We start from the raw sequence: 24,100 nt of genomic DNA on the forward strand, positions 1-24,100 counted from the left end.
AAGCCTCATACCGCAATATAAGGAACGTCAAATACTAAGAAAGGGCGGCCTATGAAAGAATTACTACTTTCAATAAGTACACTTAAACGGCTAATTGGGAATAGAAAAACTGTAAAAAGCCCTCTGAGAAAGCCCCCCTCTAACCTTTGATAGTAAGCTTTTCTGTAGTCTGCCTGTTGATGTATTTTCCGTTTGAACTGTGCACAACATGAAGAGACGGAACACTGGCGGCTTGTCACAATGCCCCCCGATGACATCACAATAGCGCTGCTGCCTAGAAAACAAGCTGCGCAGAAGAAGTTGTTCTTTGGGTGGGAGGGTGGGCTAGTGGAAGGAGGGGGCAATCTCTTTTTTTCCCGGGTGGTAGGGGGATGACAGGAGAAGGGAAGCGGGTGGTGAGAAAGGTACAGAGGGCAGGGTTTGGGGGCTGGAAGGAAAGGGAAAAGATTAGGGTTTGGGGATGATGAAAGGGCTTTCTACGGGTAAGGATGGCAAAGGGTGGCAGTGACGGAAAGTCAGGCAACCTGTCCTGTCCGTCTTTTTGTATCGTGAATTGGAAAGACTGCAAGGGGGAGGGGAGTTGCTTGCGCCCTAAAGGAGGAGTTATTCAGATTCATTGCAGTGGGCGGCGGCTGCAAAACGCACCATTCTTCTTGTTTTGGCTCTGCAAAGCAGCCTTTTCAAGGGTTGGCTTGGGTGACAAAATGTCTTGTGTAGGCGTGGGTTTGTCTCCCTCTCGCTCTCTCTCCCTAAGATGTGTCCGGCATAGGCCAGGGTGCCACTCGAGGCCCAAACCAATTCTGGTTATCGCTTCTCGGCCTTTTGGCTAAGATCAAGTGTAGTATCTGTTCTTATCAGTTTAATATCTGATACGTCCCCTATCTGGGGACCATATATTAAATGGATTTTTAGAACAGGGAGATGGAAAAAGAGCTTGCTCTGTCCACTCCACGCATTGACCTGGTATTGCAGTACCTCCAGGAACGGTGCACCCCTTCTTAACCCAGTTTCCAAAAGCAGAACTCAATTCACCTGATTCATATTAGCCCGATTTAATGAATTGGAAGAAAGCATACGTCTTCATATGCACCTCAATTTGGCCCATTCACTTTTCACACTTCCTCCTTTTGTTTTTTATCTTTCACACTTTTGACTTTCTTTATTCATCCAAATAGCAAACTCATCACCACTCAACCTGACCAACTCGGCTATGTCCCCGTGCTGCAGTTCTCTGTCTTATCTAGATCATTTGCAATTGAATGGAATAGATCCCTTTTGGACAAAGTGGATTCACCTGCTGCTGCAGTGACCACAGGTGTGATAACATCTAGAATTGGCATCTGGTGCGATCTCTCCGCTTCCACTCCAAAGAAAGTTACCTGTTTATTCCTATCATGCATTGGTTTTTGGGGTTTTCTTTGAGTAATGATGATCTCTTTAGTAGTCTGTTGGCGCCCTCTCCTGGAGGAATAGTTTGCTTGCTCTTGGACATTCTAAAAGAGAGGTCATGATAGACATTGAGCTTCTGAGCTCAATTGGGGACAGTCATGGGTGATGAATGTTTGCAACCTACTGCGAAGCCTCATACCGCAATATAAGGAACGTCAAATACTAAGAAAGGGCGGCCTATGAAAGAATTACTACTTTCAATAAGTACACTTAAACGGCTAATTGGGAATAGAAAAACTGTAAAAAGCCCTCTGAGAAAGCCCCCCTCTAACCTTTGATAGTAAGCTTTTCTGTAGTCTGCCTGTTGATGTATTTTCCGTTTGAACTGTGCACAACATGAAGAGACGGAACACTGGCGGCTTGTCACAATGCCCCCCGATGACATCACAATAGCGCTGCTGCCTAGAAAACAAGCTGCGCAGAAGAAGTTGTTCTTTGGGTGGGAGGGTGGGCTAGTGGAAGGAGGGGGCAATCTCTTTTTTTCCCGGGTGGTAGGGGGATGACAGGAGAAGGGAAGCGGGTGGTGAGAAAGGTACAGAGGGCAGGGTTTGGGGGCTGGGAAGGAAAGGGAAAAGATTAGGGTTTGGGGATGATGAAAGGGCTTTCTACGGGTAAGGATGGCAAAGGGTGGCAGTGACGGAAAGTCAGGCAACCTGTCCTGTCCGTCTTTTTGTATCGTGAATTGGAAAGACTGCAAGGGGGAGGGGAGTTGCTTGCGCCCTAAAGGAGGAGTTATTCAGATTCATTGCAGTGGGCGGCGGCTGCAAAACGCACCATTCTTCTTGTTTTGGCTCTGCAAAGCAGCCTTTTCAAGGGTTGGCTTGGGTGACAAAATGTCTTGTGTAGGCGTGGGTTTGTCTCCCTCTCGCTCTCTCTCCCTAAGATGTGTCCGGCATAGGCCAGGGTGCCACTCGAGGCCCAAACCAATTCTGGTTATCGCTTCTCGGCCTTTTGGCTAAGATCAAGTGTAGTATCTGTTCTTATCAGTTTAATATCTGATACGTCCCCTATCTGGGGACCATATATTAAATGGATTTTTAGAACAGGGAGATGGAAAAAGAGCTTGCTCTGTCCACTCCACGCATTGACCTGGTATTGCAGTACCTCCAGGAACGGTGCACCCCTTCTTAACCCAGTTTCCAAAAGCAGAACTCAATTCACCTGATTCATATTAGCCCGATTTAATGAATTGGAAGAAAGCATACGTCTTCATATGCACCTCAATTTGGCCCATTCACTTTTCACACTTCCTCCTTTTGTTTTTTATCTTTCACACTTTTGACTTTCTTTATTCATCCAAATAGCAAACTCATCACCACTCAACCTGACCAACTCGGCTATGTCCCCGTGCTGCAGTTCTCTGTCTTATCTAGATCATTTGCAATTGAATGGAATAGATCCCTTTTGGACAAAGTGGATTCACCTGCTGCTGCAGTGACCACAGGTGTGATAACATCTAGAATTGGCATCTGGTGCGATCTCTCCGCTTCCACTCCAAAGAAAGTTACCTGTTTATTCCTATCATGCATTGGTTTTTGGGGTTTTCTTTGAGTAATGATGATCTCTTTAGTAGTCTGTTGGCGCCCTCTCCTGGAGGAATAGTTTGCTTGCTCTTGGACATTCTAAAAGAGAGGTCATGATAGACATTGAGCTTCTGAGCTCAATTGGGGACAGTCATGGGTGATGAATGTTTGCAACCTACTGCGAAGCCTCATACCGCAATATAAGGAACGTCAAATACTAAGAAAGGGCGGCCTATGAAAGAATTACTACTTTCAATAAGTACACTTAAACGGCTAATTGGGAATAGAAAAACTGTAAAAAGCCCTCTGAGAAAGCCCCCCTCTAACCTTTGATAGTAAGCTTTTCTGTAGTCTGCCTGTTGATGTATTTTCCGTTTGAACTGTGCACAACATGAAGAGACGGAACACTGGCGGCTTGTCACAATGCCCCCCGATGACATCACAATAGCGCTGCTGCCTAGAAAACAAGCTGCGCAGAAGAAGTTGTTCTTTGGGTGGGAGGGTGGGCTAGTGGAAGGAGGGGGCAATCTCTTTTTTTCCCGGGTGGTAGGGGGATGACAGGAGAAGGGAAGCGGGTGGTGAGAAAGGTACAGAGGGCAGGGTTTGGGGGCTGGGAAGGAAAGGGAAAAGATTAGGGTTTGGGGATGATGAAAGGGCTTTCTACGGGTAAGGATGGCAAAGGGTGGCAGTGACGGAAAGTCAGGCAACCTGTCCTGTCCGTCTTTTTGTATCGTGAATTGGAAAGACTGCAAGGGGGAGGGGAGTTGCTTGCGCCCTAAAGGAGGAGTTATTCAGATTCATTGCAGTGGGCGGCGGCTGCAAAACGCACCATTCTTCTTGTTTTGGCTCTGCAAAGCAGCCTTTTCAAGGGTTGGCTTGGGTGACAAAATGTCTTGTGTAGGCGTGGGTTTGTCTCCCTCTCGCTCTCTCTCCCTAAGATGTGTCCGGCATAGGCCAGGGTGCCACTCGAGGCCCAAACCAATTCTGGTTATCGCTTCTCGGCCTTTTGGCTAAGATCAAGTGTAGTATCTGTTCTTATCAGTTTAATATCTGATACGTCCCCTATCTGGGGACCATATATTAAATGGATTTTTAGAACAGGGAGATGGAAAAAGAGCTTGCTCTGTCCACTCCACGCATTGACCTGGTATTGCAGTACCTCCAGGAACGGTGCACCCCTTCTTAACCCAGTTTCCAAAAGCAGAACTCAATTCACCTGATTCATATTAGCCCGATTTAATGAATTGGAAGAAAGCATACGTCTTCATATGCACCTCAATTTGGCCCATTCACTTTTCACACTTCCTCCTTTTGTTTTTTATCTTTCACACTTTTGACTTTCTTTATTCATCCAAATAGCAAACTCATCACCACTCAACCTGACCAACTCGGCTATGTCCCCGTGCTGCAGTTCTCTGTCTTATCTAGATCATTTGCAATTGAATGGAATAGATCCCTTTTGGACAAAGTGGATTCACCTGCTGCTGCAGTGACCACAGGTGTGATAACATCTAGAATTGGCATCTGGTGCGATCTCTCCGCTTCCACTCCAAAGAAAGTTACCTGTTTATTCCTATCATGCATTGGTTTTTGGGGTTTTCTTTGAGTAATGATGATCTCTTTAGTAGTCTGTTGGCGCCCTCTCCTGGAGGAATAGTTTGCTTGCTCTTGGACATTCTAAAAGAGAGGTCATGATAGACATTGAGCTTCTGAGCTCAATTGGGGACAGTCATGGGTGATGAATGTTTGCAACCTACTGCGAAGCCTCATACCGCAATATAAGGAACGTCAAATACTAAGAAAGGGCGGCCTATGAAAGAATTACTACTTTCAATAAGTACACTTAAACGGCTAATTGGGAATAGAAAAACTGTAAAAAGCCCTCTGAGAAAGCCCCCCTCTAACCTTTGATAGTAAGCTTTTCTGTAGTCTGCCTGTTGATGTATTTTCCGTTTGAACTGTGCACAACATGAAGAGACGGAACACTGGCGGCTTGTCACAATGCCCCCCGATGACATCACAATAGCGCTGCTGCCTAGAAAACAAGCTGCGCAGAAGAAGTTGTTCTTTGGGTGGGAGGGTGGGCTAGTGGAAGGAGGGGGCAATCTCTTTTTTTCCCGGGTGGTAGGGGGATGACAGGAGAAGGGAAGCGGGTGGTGAGAAAGGTACAGAGGGCAGGGTTTGGGGGCTGGGAAGGAAAGGGAAAAGATTAGGGTTTGGGGATGATGAAAGGGCTTTCTACGGGTAAGGATGGCAAAGGGTGGCAGTGACGGAAAGTCAGGCAACCTGTCCTGTCCGTCTTTTTGTATCGTGAATTGGAAAGACTGCAAGGGGGAGGGGAGTTGCTTGCGCCCTAAAGGAGGAGTTATTCAGATTCATTGCAGTGGGCGGCGGCTGCAAAACGCACCATTCTTCTTGTTTTGGCTCTGCAAAGCAGCCTTTTCAAGGGTTGGCTTGGGTGACAAAATGTCTTGTGTAGGCGTGGGTTTGTCTCCCTCTCGCTCTCTCTCCCTAAGATGTGTCCGGCATAGGCCAGGGTGCCACTCGAGGCCCAAACCAATTCTGGTTATCGCTTCTCGGCCTTTTGGCTAAGATCAAGTGTAGTATCTGTTCTTATCAGTTTAATATCTGATACGTCCCCTATCTGGGGACCATATATTAAATGGATTTTTAGAACAGGGAGATGGAAAAAGAGCTTGCTCTGTCCACTCCACGCATTGACCTGGTATTGCAGTACCTCCAGGAACGGTGCACCCCTTCTTAACCCAGTTTCCAAAAGCAGAACTCAATTCACCTGATTCATATTAGCCCGATTTAATGAATTGGAAGAAAGCATACGTCTTCATATGCACCTCAATTTGGCCCATTCACTTTTCACACTTCCTCCTTTTGTTTTTTATCTTTCACACTTTTGACTTTCTTTATTCATCCAAATAGCAAACTCATCACCACTCAACCTGACCAACTCGGCTATGTCCCCGTGCTGCAGTTCTCTGTCTTATCTAGATCATTTGCAATTGAATGGAATAGATCCCTTTTGGACAAAGTGGATTCACCTGCTGCTGCAGTGACCACAGGTGTGATAACATCTAGAATTGGCATCTGGTGCGATCTCTCCGCTTCCACTCCAAAGAAAGTTACCTGTTTATTCCTATCATGCATTGGTTTTTGGGGTTTTCTTTGAGTAATGATGATCTCTTTAGTAGTCTGTTGGCGCCCTCTCCTGGAGGAATAGTTTGCTTGCTCTTGGACATTCTAAAAGAGAGGTCATGATAGACATTGAGCTTCTGAGCTCAATTGGGGACAGTCATGGGTGATGAATGTTTGCAACCTACTGCGAAGCCTCATACCGCAATATAAGGAACGTCAAATACTAAGAAAGGGCGGCCTATGAAAGAATTACTACTTTCAATAAGTACACTTAAACGGCTAATTGGGAATAGAAAAACTGTAAAAAGCCCTCTGAGAAAGCCCCCCTCTAACCTTTGATAGTAAGCTTTTCTGTAGTCTGCCTGTTGATGTATTTTCCGTTTGAACTGTGCACAACATGAAGAGACGGAACACTGGCGGCTTGTCACAATGCCCCCCGATGACATCACAATAGCGCTGCTGCCTAGAAAACAAGCTGCGCAGAAGAAGTTGTTCTTTGGGTGGGAGGGTGGGCTAGTGGAAGGAGGGGGCAATCTCTTTTTTTCCCGGGTGGTAGGGGGATGACAGGAGAAGGGAAGCGGGTGGTGAGAAAGGTACAGAGGGCAGGGTTTGGGGGCTGGGAAGGAAAGGGAAAAGATTAGGGTTTGGGGATGATGAAAGGGCTTTCTACGGGTAAGGATGGCAAAGGGTGGCAGTGACGGAAAGTCAGGCAACCTGTCCTGTCCGTCTTTTTGTATCGTGAATTGGAAAGACTGCAAGGGGGAGGGGAGTTGCTTGCGCCCTAAAGGAGGAGTTATTCAGATTCATTGCAGTGGGCGGCGGCTGCAAAACGCACCATTCTTCTTGTTTTGGCTCTGCAAAGCAGCCTTTTCAAGGGTTGGCTTGGGTGACAAAATGTCTTGTGTAGGCGTGGGTTTGTCTCCCTCTCGCTCTCTCTCCCTAAGATGTGTCCGGCATAGGCCAGGGTGCCACTCGAGGCCCAAACCAATTCTGGTTATCGCTTCTCGGCCTTTTGGCTAAGATCAAGTGTAGTATCTGTTCTTATCAGTTTAATATCTGATACGTCCCCTATCTGGGGACCATATATTAAATGGATTTTTAGAACAGGGAGATGGAAAAAGAGCTTGCTCTGTCCACTCCACGCATTGACCTGGTATTGCAGTACCTCCAGGAACGGTGCACCCCTTCTTAACCCAGTTTCCAAAAGCAGAACTCAATTCACCTGATTCATATTAGCCCGATTTAATGAATTGGAAGAAAGCATACGTCTTCATATGCACCTCAATTTGGCCCATTCACTTTTCACACTTCCTCCTTTTGTTTTTTATCTTTCACACTTTTGACTTTCTTTATTCATCCAAATAGCAAACTCATCACCACTCAACCTGACCAACTCGGCTATGTCCCCGTGCTGCAGTTCTCTGTCTTATCTAGATCATTTGCAATTGAATGGAATAGATCCCTTTTGGACAAAGTGGATTCACCTGCTGCTGCAGTGACCACAGGTGTGATAACATCTAGAATTGGCATCTGGTGCGATCTCTCCGCTTCCACTCCAAAGAAAGTTACCTGTTTATTCCTATCATGCATTGGTTTTTGGGGTTTTCTTTGAGTAATGATGATCTCTTTAGTAGTCTGTTGGCGCCCTCTCCTGGAGGAATAGTTTGCTTGCTCTTGGACATTCTAAAAGAGAGGTCATGATAGACATTGAGCTTCTGAGCTCAATTGGGGACAGTCATGGGTGATGAATGTTTGCAACCTACTGCGAAGCCTCATACCGCAATATAAGGAACGTCAAATACTAAGAAAGGGCGGCCTATGAAAGAATTACTACTTTCAATAAGTACACTTAAACGGCTAATTGGGAATAGAAAAACTGTAAAAAGCCCTCTGAGAAAGCCCCCCTCTAACCTTTGATAGTAAGCTTTTCTGTAGTCTGCCTGTTGATGTATTTTCCGTTTGAACTGTGCACAACATGAAGAGACGGAACACTGGCGGCTTGTCACAATGCCCCCCGATGACATCACAATAGCGCTGCTGCCTAGAAAACAAGCTGCGCAGAAGAAGTTGTTCTTTGGGTGGGAGGGTGGGCTAGTGGAAGGAGGGGGCAATCTCTTTTTTTCCCGGGTGGTAGGGGGATGACAGGAGAAGGGAAGCGGGTGGTGAGAAAGGTACAGAGGGCAGGGTTTGGGGGCTGGGAAGGAAAGGGAAAAGATTAGGGTTTGGGGATGATGAAAGGGCTTTCTACGGGTAAGGATGGCAAAGGGTGGCAGTGACGGAAAGTCAGGCAACCTGTCCTGTCCGTCTTTTTGTATCGTGAATTGGAAAGACTGCAAGGGGGAGGGGAGTTGCTTGCGCCCTAAAGGAGGAGTTATTCAGATTCATTGCAGTGGGCGGCGGCTGCAAAACGCACCATTCTTCTTGTTTTGGCTCTGCAAAGCAGCCTTTTCAAGGGTTGGCTTGGGTGACAAAATGTCTTGTGTAGGCGTGGGTTTGTCTCCCTCTCGCTCTCTCTCCCTAAGATGTGTCCGGCATAGGCCAGGGTGCCACTCGAGGCCCAAACCAATTCTGGTTATCGCTTCTCGGCCTTTTGGCTAAGATCAAGTGTAGTATCTGTTCTTATCAGTTTAATATCTGATACGTCCCCTATCTGGGGACCATATATTAAATGGATTTTTAGAACAGGGAGATGGAAAAAGAGCTTGCTCTGTCCACTCCACGCATTGACCTGGTATTGCAGTACCTCCAGGAACGGTGCACCCCTTCTTAACCCAGTTTCCAAAAGCAGAACTCAATTCACCTGATTCATATTAGCCCGATTTAATGAATTGGAAGAAAGCATACGTCTTCATATGCACCTCAATTTGGCCCATTCACTTTTCACACTTCCTCCTTTTGTTTTTTATCTTTCACACTTTTGACTTTCTTTATTCATCCAAATAGCAAACTCATCACCACTCAACCTGACCAACTCGGCTATGTCCCCGTGCTGCAGTTCTCTGTCTTATCTAGATCATTTGCAATTGAATGGAATAGATCCCTTTTGGACAAAGTGGATTCACCTGCTGCTGCAGTGACCACAGGTGTGATAACATCTAGAATTGGCATCTGGTGCGATCTCTCCGCTTCCACTCCAAAGAAAGTTACCTGTTTATTCCTATCATGCATTGGTTTTTGGGGTTTTCTTTGAGTAATGATGATCTCTTTAGTAGTCTGTTGGCGCCCTCTCCTGGAGGAATAGTTTGCTTGCTCTTGGACATTCTAAAAGAGAGGTCATGATAGACATTGAGCTTCTGAGCTCAATTGGGGACAGTCATGGGTGATGAATGTTTGCAACCTACTGCGAAGCCTCATACCGCAATATAAGGAACGTCAAATACTAAGAAAGGGCGGCCTATGAAAGAATTACTACTTTCAATAAGTACACTTAAACGGCTAATTGGGAATAGAAAAACTGTAAAAAGCCCTCTGAGAAAGCCCCCCTCTAACCTTTGATAGTAAGCTTTTCTGTAGTCTGCCTGTTGATGTATTTTCCGTTTGAACTGTGCACAACATGAAGAGACGGAACACTGGCGGCTTGTCACAATGCCCCCCGATGACATCACAATAGCGCTGCTGCCTAGAAAACAAGCTGCGCAGAAGAAGTTGTTCTTTGGGTGGGAGGGTGGGCTAGTGGAAGGAGGGGGCAATCTCTTTTTTTCCCGGGTGGTAGGGGGATGACAGGAGAAGGGAAGCGGGTGGTGAGAAAGGTACAGAGGGCAGGGTTTGGGGGCTGGGAAGGAAAGGGAAAAGATTAGGGTTTGGGGATGATGAAAGGGCTTTCTACGGGTAAGGATGGCAAAGGGTGGCAGTGACGGAAAGTCAGGCAACCTGTCCTGTCCGTCTTTTTGTATCGTGAATTGGAAAGACTGCAAGGGGGAGGGGAGTTGCTTGCGCCCTAAAGGAGGAGTTATTCAGATTCATTGCAGTGGGCGGCGGCTGCAAAACGCACCATTCTTCTTGTTTTGGCTCTGCAAAGCAGCCTTTTCAAGGGTTGGCTTGGGTGACAAAATGTCTTGTGTAGGCGTGGGTTTGTCTCCCTCTCGCTCTCTCTCCCTAAGATGTGTCCGGCATAGGCCAGGGTGCCACTCGAGGCCCAAACCAATTCTGGTTATCGCTTCTCGGCCTTTTGGCTAAGATCAAGTGTAGTATCTGTTCTTATCAGTTTAATATCTGATACGTCCCCTATCTGGGGACCATATATTAAATGGATTTTTAGAACAGGGAGATGGAAAAAGAGCTTGCTCTGTCCACTCCACGCATTGACCTGGTATTGCAGTACCTCCAGGAACGGTGCACCCCTTCTTAACCCAGTTTCCAAAAGCAGAACTCAATTCACCTGATTCATATTAGCCCGATTTAATGAATTGGAAGAAAGCATACGTCTTCATATGCACCTCAATTTGGCCCATTCACTTTTCACACTTCCTCCTTTTGTTTTTTATCTTTCACACTTTTGACTTTCTTTATTCATCCAAATAGCAAACTCATCACCACTCAACCTGACCAACTCGGCTATGTCCCCGTGCTGCAGTTCTCTGTCTTATCTAGATCATTTGCAATTGAATGGAATAGATCCCTTTTGGACAAAGTGGATTCACCTGCTGCTGCAGTGACCACAGGTGTGATAACATCTAGAATTGGCATCTGGTGCGATCTCTCCGCTTCCACTCCAAAGAAAGTTACCTGTTTATTCCTATCATGCATTGGTTTTTGGGGTTTTCTTTGAGTAATGATGATCTCTTTAGTAGTCTGTTGGCGCCCTCTCCTGGAGGAATAGTTTGCTTGCTCTTGGACATTCTAAAAGAGAGGTCATGATAGACATTGAGCTTCTGAGCTCAATTGGGGACAGTCATGGGTGATGAATGTTTGCAACCTACTGCGAAGCCTCATACCGCAATATAAGGAACGTCAAATACTAAGAAAGGGCGGCCTATGAAAGAATTACTACTTTCAATAAGTACACTTAAACGGCTAATTGGGAATAGAAAAACTGTAAAAAGCCCTCTGAGAAAGCCCCCCTCTAACCTTTGATAGTAAGCTTTTCTGTAGTCTGCCTGTTGATGTATTTTCCGTTTGAACTGTGCACAACATGAAGAGACGGAACACTGGCGGCTTGTCACAATGCCCCCCGATGACATCACAATAGCGCTGCTGCCTAGAAAACAAGCTGCGCAGAAGAAGTTGTTCTTTGGGTGGGAGGGTGGGCTAGTGGAAGGAGGGGGCAATCTCTTTTTTTCCCGGGTGGTAGGGGGATGACAGGAGAAGGGAAGCGGGTGGTGAGAAAGGTACAGAGGGCAGGGTTTGGGGGCTGGGAAGGAAAGGGAAAAGATTAGGGTTTGGGGATGATGAAAGGGCTTTCTACGGGTAAGGATGGCAAAGGGTGGCAGTGACGGAAAGTCAGGCAACCTGTCCTGTCCGTCTTTTTGTATCGTGAATTGGAAAGACTGCAAGGGGGAGGGGAGTTGCTTGCGCCCTAAAGGAGGAGTTATTCAGATTCATTGCAGTGGGCGGCGGCTGCAAAACGCACCATTCTTCTTGTTTTGGCTCTGCAAAGCAGCCTTTTCAAGGGTTGGCTTGGGTGACAAAATGTCTTGTGTAGGCGTGGGTTTGTCTCCCTCTCGCTCTCTCTCCCTAAGATGTGTCCGGCATAGGCCAGGGTGCCACTCGAGGCCCAAACCAATTCTGGTTATCGCTTCTCGGCCTTTTGGCTAAGATCAAGTGTAGTATCTGTTCTTATCAGTTTAATATCTGATACGTCCCCTATCTGGGGACCATATATTAAATGGATTTTTAGAACAGGGAGATGGAAAAAGAGCTTGCTCTGTCCACTCCACGCATTGACCTGGTATTGCAGTACCTCCAGGAACGGTGCACCCCTTCTTAACCCAGTTTCCAAAAGCAGAACTCAATTCACCTGATTCATATTAGCCCGATTTAATGAATTGGAAGAAAGCATACGTCTTCATATGCACCTCAATTTGGCCCATTCACTTTTCACACTTCCTCCTTTTGTTTTTTATCTTTCACACTTTTGACTTTCTTTATTCATCCAAATAGCAAACTCATCACCACTCAACCTGACCAACTCGGCTATGTCCCCGTGCTGCAGTTCTCTGTCTTATCTAGATCATTTGCAATTGAATGGAATAGATCCCTTTTGGACAAAGTGGATTCACCTGCTGCTGCAGTGACCACAGGTGTGATAACATCTAGAATTGGCATCTGGTGCGATCTCTCCGCTTCCACTCCAAAGAAAGTTACCTGTTTATTCCTATCATGCATTGGTTTTTGGGGTTTTCTTTGAGTAATGATGATCTCTTTAGTAGTCTGTTGGCGCCCTCTCCTGGAGGAATAGTTTGCTTGCTCTTGGACATTCTAAAAGAGAGGTCATGATAGACATTGAGCTTCTGAGCTCAATTGGGGACAGTCATGGGTGATGAATGTTTGCAACCTACTGCGAAGCCTCATACCGCAATATAAGGAACGTCAAATACTAAGAAAGGGCGGCCTATGAAAGAATTACTACTTTCAATAAGTACACTTAAACGGCTAATTGGGAATAGAAAAACTGTAAAAAGCCCTCTGAGAAAGCCCCCCTCTAACCTTTGATAGTAAGCTTTTCTGTAGTCTGCCTGTTGATGTATTTTCCGTTTGAACTGTGCACAACATGAAGAGACGGAACACTGGCGGCTTGTCACAATGCCCCCCGATGACATCACAATAGCGCTGCTGCCTAGAAAACAAGCTGCGCAGAAGAAGTTGTTCTTTGGGTGGGAGGGTGGGCTAGTGGAAGGAGGGGGCAATCTCTTTTTTTCCCGGGTGGTAGGGGGATGACAGGAGAAGGGAAGCGGGTGGTGAGAAAGGTACAGAGGGCAGGGTTTGGGGGCTGGGAAGGAAAGGGAAAAGATTAGGGTTTGGGGATGATGAAAGGGCTTTCTACGGGTAAGGATGGCAAAGGGTGGCAGTGACGGAAAGTCAGGCAACCTGTCCTGTCCGTCTTTTTGTATCGTGAATTGGAAAGACTGCAAGGGGGAGGGGAGTTGCTTGCGCCCTAAAGGAGGAGTTATTCAGATTCATTGCAGTGGGCGGCGGCTGCAAAACGCACCATTCTTCTTGTTTTGGCTCTGCAAAGCAGCCTTTTCAAGGGTTGGCTTGGGTGACAAAATGTCTTGTGTAGGCGTGGGTTTGTCTCCCTCTCGCTCTCTCTCCCTAAGATGTGTCCGGCATAGGCCAGGGTGCCACTCGAGGCCCAAACCAATTCTGGTTATCGCTTCTCGGCCTTTTGGCTAAGATCAAGTGTAGTATCTGTTCTTATCAGTTTAATATCTGATACGTCCCCTATCTGGGGACCATATATTAAATGGATTTTTAGAACAGGGAGATGGAAAAAGAGCTTGCTCTGTCCACTCCACGCATTGACCTGGTATTGCAGTACCTCCAGGAACGGTGCACCCCTTCTTAACCCAGTTTCCAAAAGCAGAACTCAATTCACCTGATTCATATTAGCCCGATTTAATGAATTGGAAGAAAGCATACGTCTTCATATGCACCTCAATTTGGCCCATTCACTTTTCACACTTCCTCCTTTTGTTTTTTATCTTTCACACTTTTGACTTTCTTTATTCATCCAAATAGCAAACTCATCACCACTCAACCTGACCAACTCGGCTATGTCCCCGTGCTGCAGTTCTCTGTCTTATCTAGATCATTTGCAATTGAATGGAATAGATCCCTTTTGGACAAAGTGGATTCACCTGCTGCTGCAGTGACCACAGGTGTGATAACATCTAGAATTGGCATCTGGTGCGATCTCTCCGCTTCCACTCCAAAGAAAGTTACCTGTTTATTCCTATCATGCATTGGTTTTTGGGGTTTTCTTTGAGTAATGATGATCTCTTTAGTAGTCTGTTGGCGCCCTCTCCTGGAGGAATAGTTTGCTTGCTCTTGGACATTCTAAAAGAGAGGTCATGATAGACATTGAGCTTCTGAGCTCAATTGGGGACAGTCATGGGTGATGAATGTTTGCAACCTACTGCGAAGCCTCATACCGCAATATAAGGAACGTCAAATACTAAGAAAGGGCGGCCTATGAAAGAATTACTACTTTCAATAAGTACACTTAAACGGCTAATTGGGAATAGAAAAACTGTAAAAAGCCCTCTGAGAAAGCCCCCCTCTAACCTTTGATAGTAAGCTTTTCTGTAGTCTGCCTGTTGATGTATTTTCCGTTTGAACTGTGCACAACATGAAGAGACGGAACACTGGCGGCTTGTCACAATGCCCCCCGATGACATCACAATAGCGCTGCTGCCTAGAAAACAAGCTGCGCAGAAGAAGTTGTTCTTTGGGTGGGAGGGTGGGCTAGTGGAAGGAGGGGGCAATCTCTTTTTTTCCCGGGTGGTAGGGGGATGACAGGAGAAGGGAAGCGGGTGGTGAGAAAGGTACAGAGGGCAGGGTTTGGGGGCTGGGAAGGAAAGGGAAAAGATTAGGGTTTGGGGATGATGAAAGGGCTTTCTACGGGTAAGGATGGCAAAGGGTGGCAGTGACGGAAAGTCAGGCAACCTGTCCTGTCCGTCTTTTTGTATCGTGAATTGGAAAGACTGCAAGGGGGAGGGGAGTTGCTTGCGCCCTAAAGGAGGAGTTATTCAGATTCATTGCAGTGGGCGGCGGCTGCAAAACGCACCATTCTTCTTGTTTTGGCTCTGCAAAGCAGCCTTTTCAAGGGTTGGCTTGGGTGACAAAATGTCTTGTGTAGGCGTGGGTTTGTCTCCCTCTCGCTCTCTCTCCCTAAGATGTGTCCGGCATAGGCCAGGGTGCCACTCGAGGCCCAAACCAATTCTGGTTATCGCTTCTCGGCCTTTTGGCTAAGATCAAGTGTAGTATCTGTTCTTATCAGTTTAATATCTGATACGTCCCCTATCTGGGGACCATATATTAAATGGATTTTTAGAACAGGGAGATGGAAAAAGAGCTTGCTCTGTCCACTCCACGCATTGACCTGGTATTGCAGTACCTCCAGGAACGGTGCACCCCTTCTTAACCCAGTTTCCAAAAGCAGAACTCAATTCACCTGATTCATATTAGCCCGATTTAATGAATTGGAAGAAAGCATACGTCTTCATATGCACCTCAATTTGGCCCATTCACTTTTCACACTTCCTCCTTTTGTTTTTTATCTTTCACACTTTTGACTTTCTTTATTCATCCAAATAGCAAACTCATCACCACTCAACCTGACCAACTCGGCTATGTCCCCGTGCTGCAGTTCTCTGTCTTATCTAGATCATTTGCAATTGAATGGAATAGATCCCTTTTGGACAAAGTGGATTCACCTGCTGCTGCAGTGACCACAGGTGTGATAACATCTAGAATTGGCATCTGGTGCGATCTCTCCGCTTCCACTCCAAAGAAAGTTACCTGTTTATTCCTATCATGCATTGGTTTTTGGGGTTTTCTTTGAGTAATGATGATCTCTTTAGTAGTCTGTTGGCGCCCTCTCCTGGAGGAATAGTTTGCTTGCTCTTGGACATTCTAAAAGAGAGGTCATGATAGACATTGAGCTTCTGAGCTCAATTGGGGACAGTCATGGGTGATGAATGTTTGCAACCTACTGCGAAGCCTCATACCGCAATATAAGGAACGTCAAATACTAAGAAAGGGCGGCCTATGAAAGAATTACTACTTTCAATAAGTACACTTAAACGGCTAATTGGGAATAGAAAAACTGTAAAAAGCCCTCTGAGAAAGCCCCCCTCTAACCTTTGATAGTAAGCTTTTCTGTAGTCTGCCTGTTGATGTATTTTCCGTTTGAACTGTGCACAACATGAAGAGACGGAACACTGGCGGCTTGTCACAATGCCCCCCGATGACATCACAATAGCGCTGCTGCCTAGAAAACAAGCTGCGCAGAAGAAGTTGTTCTTTGGGTGGGAGGGTGGGCTAGTGGAAGGAGGGGGCAATCTCTTTTTTTCCCGGGTGGTAGGGGGATGACAGGAGAAGGGAAGCGGGTGGTGAGAAAGGTACAGAGGGCAGGGTTTGGGGGCTGGGAAGGAAAGGGAAAAGATTAGGGTTTGGGGATGATGAAAGGGCTTTCTACGGGTAAGGATGGCAAAGGGTGGCAGTGACGGAAAGTCAGGCAACCTGTCCTGTCCGTCTTTTTGTATCGTGAATTGGAAAGACTGCAAGGGGGAGGGGAGTTGCTTGCGCCCTAAAGGAGGAGTTATTCAGATTCATTGCAGTGGGCGGCGGCTGCAAAACGCACCATTCTTCTTGTTTTGGCTCTGCAAAGCAGCCTTTTCAAGGGTTGGCTTGGGTGACAAAATGTCTTGTGTAGGCGTGGGTTTGTCTCCCTCTCGCTCTCTCTCCCTAAGATGTGTCCGGCATAGGCCAGGGTGCCACTCGAGGCCCAAACCAATTCTGGTTATCGCTTCTCGGCCTTTTGGCTAAGATCAAGTGTAGTATCTGTTCTTATCAGTTTAATATCTGATACGTCCCCTATCTGGGGACCATATATTAAATGGATTTTTAGAACAGGGAGATGGAAAAAGAGCTTGCTCTGTCCACTCCACGCATTGACCTGGTATTGCAGTACCTCCAGGAACGGTGCACCCCTTCTTAACCCAGTTTCCAAAAGCAGAACTCAATTCACCTGATTCATATTAGCCCGATTTAATGAATTGGAAGAAAGCATACGTCTTCATATGCACCTCAATTTGGCCCATTCACTTTTCACACTTCCTCCTTTTGTTTTTTATCTTTCACACTTTTGACTTTCTTTATTCATCCAAATAGCAAACTCATCACCACTCAACCTGACCAACTCGGCTATGTCCCCGTGCTGCAGTTCTCTGTCTTATCTAGATCATTTGCAATTGAATGGAATAGATCCCTTTTGGACAAAGTGGATTCACCTGCTGCTGCAGTGACCACAGGTGTGATAACATCTAGAATTGGCATCTGGTGCGATCTCTCCGCTTCCACTCCAAAGAAAGTTACCTGTTTATTCCTATCATGCATTGGTTTTTGGGGTTTTCTTTGAGTAATGATGATCTCTTTAGTAGTCTGTTGGCGCCCTCTCCTGGAGGAATAGTTTGCTTGCTCTTGGACATTCTAAAAGAGAGGTCATGATAGACATTGAGCTTCTGAGCTCAATTGGGGACAGTCATGGGTGATGAATGTTTGCAACCTACTGCGAAGCCTCATACCGCAATATAAGGAACGTCAAATACTAAGAAAGGGCGGCCTATGAAAGAATTACTACTTTCAATAAGTACACTTAAACGGCTAATTGGGAATAGAAAAACTGTAAAAAGCCCTCTGAGAAAGCCCCCCTCTAACCTTTGATAGTAAGCTTTTCTGTAGTCTGCCTGTTGATGTATTTTCCGTTTGAACTGTGCACAACATGAAGAGACGGAACACTGGCGGCTTGTCACAATGCCCCCCGATGACATCACAATAGCGCTGCTGCCTAGAAAACAAGCTGCGCAGAAGAAGTTGTTCTTTGGGTGGGAGGGTGGGCTAGTGGAAGGAGGGGGCAATCTCTTTTTTTCCCGGGTGGTAGGGGGATGACAGGAGAAGGGAAGCGGGTGGTGAGAAAGGTACAGAGGGCAGGGTTTGGGGGCTGGGAAGGAAAGGGAAAAGATTAGGGTTTGGGGATGATGAAAGGGCTTTCTACGGGTAAGGATGGCAAAGGGTGGCAGTGACGGAAAGTCAGGCAACCTGTCCTGTCCGTCTTTTTGTATCGTGAATTGGAAAGACTGCAAGGGGGAGGGGAGTTGCTTGCGCCCTAAAGGAGGAGTTATTCAGATTCATTGCAGTGGGCGGCGGCTGCAAAACGCACCATTCTTCTTGTTTTGGCTCTGCAAAGCAGCCTTTTCAAGGGTTGGCTTGGGTGACAAAATGTCTTGTGTAGGCGTGGGTTTGTCTCCCTCTCGCTCTCTCTCCCTAAGATGTGTCCGGCATAGGCCAGGGTGCCACTCGAGGCCCAAACCAATTCTGGTTATCGCTTCTCGGCCTTTTGGCTAAGATCAAGTGTAGTATCTGTTCTTATCAGTTTAATATCTGATACGTCCCCTATCTGGGGACCATATATTAAATGGATTTTTAGAACAGGGAGATGGAAAAAGAGCTTGCTCTGTCCACTCCACGCATTGACCTGGTATTGCAGTACCTCCAGGAACGGTGCACCCCTTCTTAACCCAGTTTCCAAAAGCAGAACTCAATTCACCTGATTCATATTAGCCCGATTTAATGAATTGGAAGAAAGCATACGTCTTCATATGCACCTCAATTTGGCCCATTCACTTTTCACACTTCCTCCTTTTGTTTTTTATCTTTCACACTTTTGACTTTCTTTATTCATCCAAATAGCAAACTCATCACCACTCAACCTGACCAACTCGGCTATGTCCCCGTGCTGCAGTTCTCTGTCTTATCTAGATCATTTGCAATTGAATGGAATAGATCCCTTTTGGACAAAGTGGATTTGTGGCGCCCCTGACCTGGTCAGGCACCACTGAGTACTGCACCCATGCTGGGGACAGTACAATACAGGTAATCCAGAAGGCTGACAGGGGTGTGGAACACAGGCGCATAGTGATCAGGCCTCACACATGTACCTAAGAGAGGACCCCTGGGGAACCCAGGAGGGGGCAGAGCCTACGCCTTCACTGGAATAGTGGAGGGGGTGAGAGCTTCCATCTCCTCTCAAGGGGTGTGGTAAGAGAGTCTGGTTGCTAGGTGGCGTAGGCAGACACAAGTGGGGAAGAAAAGAGAGATAGGAGGAGTTAGTTAGAGCTTGGAGCTCGGACTGAGGAGATGTCAGCAGAAAGAGCAGAGATGGAAAAACCCACCAGTGAGTCGGTTAGAGCAGAACTCCATAGGGCTCAGTGAGGAGCAGACCTGTGGGGCTGTTGCTGTCTAACAGCGCCCGCGCAGTGACTACAGACGGGGGAGAACGGTCAACTAGGAGTGCTGCCTGAAAGCCAGCTTCAGCTAGCGAGTGCAACGGAGTGGGAAGTAAGGAGACTTCTAGAGAGCACCAGGCCCAACCGGGCGGCAGATCCCGAAGCGGGGATAGATTCAACTTTCTTCTGCTAAACCTGCCGGTGTGGGGCTCTTACAGCCCACACCACAACAACCAAAAGCCGCAGCCACGTAACCGCAGTTAGGGCCCATAGGTCATAGGAGGCAAGAGGCTGGAGTGGCCTGGTCCGGGGAACAAGCACACGGCAAACAACAAGGGGAGAGAGGCTGCAGCATCTTCCCTGGGTGACCCCCATAGGGACTCAAAGTCGGGGTCACCCCAAACCACCAAGGGCTAAGGAAGGCGAGTCAGTAGTCACCCTCATAAAGTCAGCCTGAAGGATACCTGGTTCCCATCTGGTTCATCTCAGCTACGCCCGGGCTACTCACCCTGCCATCAAATGTGAGTAAAGCCCTTGAAAGACATTCCTGCCTGTGTGGTCATTCTGCGACTTGTGGTACTACAAACCTACACAGGGCCCTGGGGCTTGCCTCACTCTCAGGAGGCTACTACATCTAACTGCACACACCATCAGCCCCAGGCGACCCTCAACCTGCAGTGGCGGTCCCTACTGGCCGCAATACTGAGAGTGGCGTCACGATCAAAAACAGAAGATTTCCTACCAGTGACGGAGATCCAGCAACGTGGAGTCCCTGAAGGTAACGCACCGACACCGACACAACACCCGTGGGGCTTCACATCTGGCGTCACGAACAGGATAAGGACTAGACCTGTTCAGACAGGTGACCATGTGCCTGGGCGGTCCGCTTGAAAAATTGGAAGCGCCGCCATATTGCCACCATGAAAAGCGCGCTGAAAAACAACAGCAGCCCGCGCTGGAAGAAGTTACCGCCCACGAAGAGGTGTGGCTACCCAGAGATCCCCTGCAGAGTTCTGACCTTGCCAGCTATGAGAGTGGAAGCGTCGAGAAACGGCGGAACAGAAAGGGAGCCACAAGCCTGCTGCTGGGAGAGAAGCTGCTGAAAGAGGCAGAACAGAAGCTGGACAGCTTGCTACAGGAGGCAGCGACGAGGCCACCGCTGGGAGATCGTGCGGAAGACGGCGCAGAAGGAATGGCGTCTGACAGCAGGAACCCAGAACCAGGCTCCGCTGCCTGGTGGTATCGGGAGCTGGCCCAGTTCTGTGATCGACTGGAGACCCGGGTCATAGAGCAGGTCAGAGAAGAGTACGCGGAGTTCCTGGGGATGGCTGCGGCGGTGCGGACCTACGAGGAGGGAGCCGCGCGACGCATGTCAGACCGAGCGGCGACGACGCAGACCCCGATGCTGCCACCGGTGGGTGAGTCAAGTGATGCCCCGGCCAGCGCGAGTGCCCCGACCCCTGCAGCCACGCCCGCGGTCCCCGAAGAGGCGCCCGGCGCGGCGATGCTGGACCAGGCCGCAGCCACGCTAGAAGCAGCCCGCCAAGCCCAGGCCGCTGCAGCGATGCCCCGCCTGTCCCGCAGGGCTCCGACCACCACGGCAGTGCTCATCCGTGCTGCAGGTGTGACGCTGACCCAGGCTGCCACCCTGCTGAACCCAGCCCGCCAAGACTCCAACGCAGCAGCGACGCTCGTCCGCGCCGCAGGTGATATGCTGAACCAGGCCGCAGCCCCGCCGGGTGCGGCCCGCCAAGCTCCGACCACCGCAGCGATGCCCTGCCCGGCCCGCACAGACCAGGCCGCCGCAGCGATGCCCTGCCCGGCCCGCACAGATCAGGCCGCCGCAGCGATGCCCTGCCCGGCCCGCACAGATCAGGCCGCCGCAGCGATGCCCTGCCCGGCCCGCACAGACCAGACCGCCGCAGCGATGCCCTGCCCGGCCCGCCAAGACCAGGCCGCCGCCATACAGGGCGCGGCCCGCCAAGATAAAAGAGACATACCATTTACCCCGGCCTGCAAGGCCAGAGCTGATACCGCTCCCCAATCCACGGAGGTCTCTGATAGGAAGCCCACGCTGGAGGAAGAATACTGGCAGATGAGGGCTGACATGGAAGCCAAGTTTCCCCAGTGGTTGGTGGATCTGTACCTGCGCCCCCCATGCACCCCTGAGGAGATTCAGGCAACCCCTGCAGCCGCGCCGGAGAGTCTCCCGCCTGGGCCAGCAGAAGAAAGTCCATCCCCAGTCCTGCCACCAGAGGAGTGCCAGGAAGAACTAAGGGGGAGAGGAGGCCAGGAAGCAGAAGGGCTAACTCCGACGCCAGCCGCAGCAGACCCCTACCCAGAGCCGGAGATGCTGCCCTATTCCCGCTGGGAGGAGGAAGACTTGACACCGTCAGCAGACGAAGATCAGCCTAAAGACCTCACCTGGGAGCCCACAGGCATGAACCCAGCCCGCAAGACACGGCGCAGCAGATCAAAGCGTCCTCCGACACCACAGTCCCCAGAACAGAAAGAGGTTACAGCCAGAGATCTGGAGGAGAAAAGGTGCCTAAGAAGGTCCAAAGCCCAGGCTAGAGGACCCCTTTACAGAGGAATAGTAGAGGACTTCAACCTGAAAAGTGGATACGGCTTCATTGTAGTGAAAGGAATAAAAGAGGGCATATTTGTTAACAGGAGAGATGTTCAAGCCCACCTGCCCAGAGGACATTCAGGCAGAAATTTGAAAATTGGAGAAGCAGTACAGTTCACTCTGCATGAAGGTGAAAGGGGATTGTATGCGCTCGATGTAGCACCATGTCCAAGACAAGAAAGACAAGAAAGACAAGAAAGACAAGAAAGACAAGAAAGACAAGACAGAGATAAAGAAACAGATACAGAAAAGGAATCAGATGCAGACCAAGAAAGGAAAGACACAGAACCTATAGATGAGGCAACCACAGATGAAGAAAGAGACAAAGAGCAGGAAAGTCACAGGTGCCAGTGCCCAACGTGCCCTCGCCCTAGTGAAAAAGAGGAGTAAAGTAAAGGAAAGTAAGAAGAGAAGTTACTGTTTTGATCAGTTTTGAAAAGTTTTGTTTTGCAACGTTTAAGCATGTGCCCACAAAAACTATTGTGAGAAACAAACTTAAGGCTATGAACTTGCTATAGCCACAAACTCTCGCAGTGTAAATAGTTACACCAGTGGCACCACCACCAGGGCCAGCCTGTTTAGGGGCTTGGCTCGTCTGCAACCAGGGGGGCCCGTCCGTAGAAAAGGGCCTTGGCTCACCTGCGACCAGAGAGCACGCCTGTTTATGGGGCCTTGGCTCACCACCACAAAGAGGGTACCTGGTCAGCACCAACTGTGGAGTCCGCCTCTGCATCCTGCCAGAAGAGGCTGACGGCGCGGATCCACCAGGCCAGGTATACCCTGAAACCACCAGCCCATGAAAGCCGCCTATACATCCTGCCAGAAGTGGCTGAAGTTGCGGCCAACGTGAGAGGGTTTTGGGTGGGTTAACGGACTTGTGGGTGGAGGGTGGTGATGTCTGATACCTGGTGCTTTTAAAAAATGTTTTACATGTTTTAATGTTTTATGCATTTTAAAATGTTGTCTTGCAGCCCGAGGACGTGCTGGTGATAACTAAGGGGGAATGTGGCGCCCCTGACCTGGTCAGGCACCACTGAGTACTGCACCCATGCTGGGGACAGTACAATACAGGTAATCCAGAAGGCTGACAGGGGTGTGGAACACAGGCGCATAGTGATCAGGCCTCACACATGTACCTAAGAGAGGACCCCTGGGGAACCCAGGAGGGGGCAGAGCCTACGCCTTCACTGGAATAGTGGAGGGGGTGAGAGCTTCCATCTCCTCTCAAGGGGTGTGGTAAGAGAGTCTGGTTGCTAGGTGGCGTAGGCAGACACAAGTGGGGAAGAAAAGAGAGATAGGAGGAGTTAGTTAGAGCTTGGAGCTCGGACTGAGGAGATGTCAGCAGAAAGAGCAGAGATGGAAAAACCCACCAGTGAGTCGGTTAGAGCAGAACTCCATAGGGCTCAGTGAGGAGCAGACCTGTGGGGCTGTTGCTGTCTAACAGCGCCCGCGCAGTGACTACAGACGGGGGAGAACGGTCAACTAGGAGTGCTGCCTGAAAGCCAGCTTCAGCTAGCGAGTGCAACGGAGTGGGAAGTAAGGAGACTTCTAGAGAGCACCAGGCCCAACCGGGCGGCAGATCCCGAAGCGGGGATAGATTCAACTTTCTTCTGCTAAACCTGCCGGTGTGGGGCTCTTACAGCCCACACCACAACAACCAAAAGCCGCAGCCACGTAACCGCAGTTAGGGCCCATAGGTCATAGGAGGCAAGAGGCTGGAGTGGCCTGGTCCGGGGAACAAGCACACGGCAAACAACAAGGGGAGAGAGGCTGCAGCATCTTCCCTGGGTGACCCCCATAGGGACTCAAAGTCGGGGTCACCCCAAACCACCAAGGGCTAAGGAAGGCGAGTCAGTAGTCACCCTCATAAAGTCAGCCTGAAGGATACCTGGTTCCCATCTGGTTCATCTCAGCTACGCCCGGGCTACTCACCCTGCCATCAAATGTGAGTAAAGCCCTTGAAAGACATTCCTGCCTGTGTGGTCATTCTGCGACTTGTGGTACTACAAACCTACACAGGGCCCTGGGGCTTGCCTCACTCTCAGGAGGCTACTACATCTAACTGCACACACCATCAGCCCCAGGCGACCCTCAACCTGCAGTGGCGGTCCCTACTGGCCGCAATACTGAGAGTGGCGTCACGATCAAAAACAGAAGATTTCCTACCAGTGACGGAGATCCAGCAACGTGGAGTCCCTGAAGGTAACGCACCGACACCGACACAACACCCGTGGGGCTTCACAGATTCACCTGCTGCTGCAGTGACCACAGGTGTGATAACATCTAGAATTGGCATCTGGTGCGATCTCTCCGCTTCCACTCCAAAGAAAGTTACCTGTTTATTCCTATCATGCATTGGTTTTTGGGGTTTTCTTTGAGTAATGATGATCTCTTTAGTAGTC

General features: G+C 48.7%; 12 non-coding genes across 12 annotated transcripts; all 12 read left to right on the forward strand.

Annotated features, from left to right (window-relative positions):
- Nucleotides 1-806: 806 nt before the first annotated feature.
- LOC142279200 (U2 spliceosomal RNA) lies at nucleotides 807-997 on the forward strand. The gene has a single exon (XR_012741899.1). It is a non-coding gene; the product is annotated as a U2 spliceosomal RNA (small nuclear RNA).
- Nucleotides 998-2,384: 1,387 nt separating this feature from the next.
- On the forward strand, nucleotides 2,385-2,575 carry LOC142279212 (U2 spliceosomal RNA). Its single transcript, XR_012741910.1, has one exon. It is a non-coding gene; the product is annotated as a U2 spliceosomal RNA (small nuclear RNA).
- Nucleotides 2,576-3,962: 1,387 nt separating this feature from the next.
- On the forward strand, nucleotides 3,963-4,153 carry LOC142279220 (U2 spliceosomal RNA). Its single transcript, XR_012741917.1, has one exon. It is a non-coding gene; the product is annotated as a U2 spliceosomal RNA (small nuclear RNA).
- Nucleotides 4,154-5,540: 1,387 nt separating this feature from the next.
- LOC142279221 (U2 spliceosomal RNA) lies at nucleotides 5,541-5,731 on the forward strand. Its single transcript, XR_012741918.1, has one exon. It is a non-coding gene; the product is annotated as a U2 spliceosomal RNA (small nuclear RNA).
- Nucleotides 5,732-7,118: 1,387 nt separating this feature from the next.
- On the forward strand, nucleotides 7,119-7,309 carry LOC142279222 (U2 spliceosomal RNA). The gene has a single exon (XR_012741919.1). It is a non-coding gene; the product is annotated as a U2 spliceosomal RNA (small nuclear RNA).
- A 1,387-nt stretch (nucleotides 7,310-8,696) lies between these two features.
- LOC142279201 (U2 spliceosomal RNA) lies at nucleotides 8,697-8,887 on the forward strand. The gene has a single exon (XR_012741900.1). It is a non-coding gene; the product is annotated as a U2 spliceosomal RNA (small nuclear RNA).
- A 1,387-nt stretch (nucleotides 8,888-10,274) lies between these two features.
- On the forward strand, nucleotides 10,275-10,465 carry LOC142279202 (U2 spliceosomal RNA). Its single transcript, XR_012741901.1, has one exon. It is a non-coding gene; the product is annotated as a U2 spliceosomal RNA (small nuclear RNA).
- Nucleotides 10,466-11,852: 1,387 nt separating this feature from the next.
- LOC142279203 (U2 spliceosomal RNA) lies at nucleotides 11,853-12,043 on the forward strand. Its single transcript, XR_012741902.1, has one exon. It is a non-coding gene; the product is annotated as a U2 spliceosomal RNA (small nuclear RNA).
- A 1,387-nt stretch (nucleotides 12,044-13,430) lies between these two features.
- LOC142279204 (U2 spliceosomal RNA) lies at nucleotides 13,431-13,621 on the forward strand. The gene has a single exon (XR_012741903.1). It is a non-coding gene; the product is annotated as a U2 spliceosomal RNA (small nuclear RNA).
- A 1,387-nt stretch (nucleotides 13,622-15,008) lies between these two features.
- On the forward strand, nucleotides 15,009-15,199 carry LOC142279205 (U2 spliceosomal RNA). The gene has a single exon (XR_012741904.1). It is a non-coding gene; the product is annotated as a U2 spliceosomal RNA (small nuclear RNA).
- Nucleotides 15,200-16,586: 1,387 nt separating this feature from the next.
- LOC142279207 (U2 spliceosomal RNA) lies at nucleotides 16,587-16,777 on the forward strand. The gene has a single exon (XR_012741905.1). It is a non-coding gene; the product is annotated as a U2 spliceosomal RNA (small nuclear RNA).
- A 1,387-nt stretch (nucleotides 16,778-18,164) lies between these two features.
- LOC142279208 (U2 spliceosomal RNA) lies at nucleotides 18,165-18,355 on the forward strand. The gene has a single exon (XR_012741906.1). It is a non-coding gene; the product is annotated as a U2 spliceosomal RNA (small nuclear RNA).
- Nucleotides 18,356-24,100: the final 5,745 nt, after the last annotated feature.

The sequence above is a fragment of the Anomaloglossus baeobatrachus genome, unplaced genomic scaffold, assembly GCF_048569485.1.
Source record: "Anomaloglossus baeobatrachus isolate aAnoBae1 unplaced genomic scaffold, aAnoBae1.hap1 Scaffold_4277, whole genome shotgun sequence".
Taxonomy (NCBI): domain Eukaryota; kingdom Metazoa; phylum Chordata; class Amphibia; order Anura; family Aromobatidae; genus Anomaloglossus; species Anomaloglossus baeobatrachus.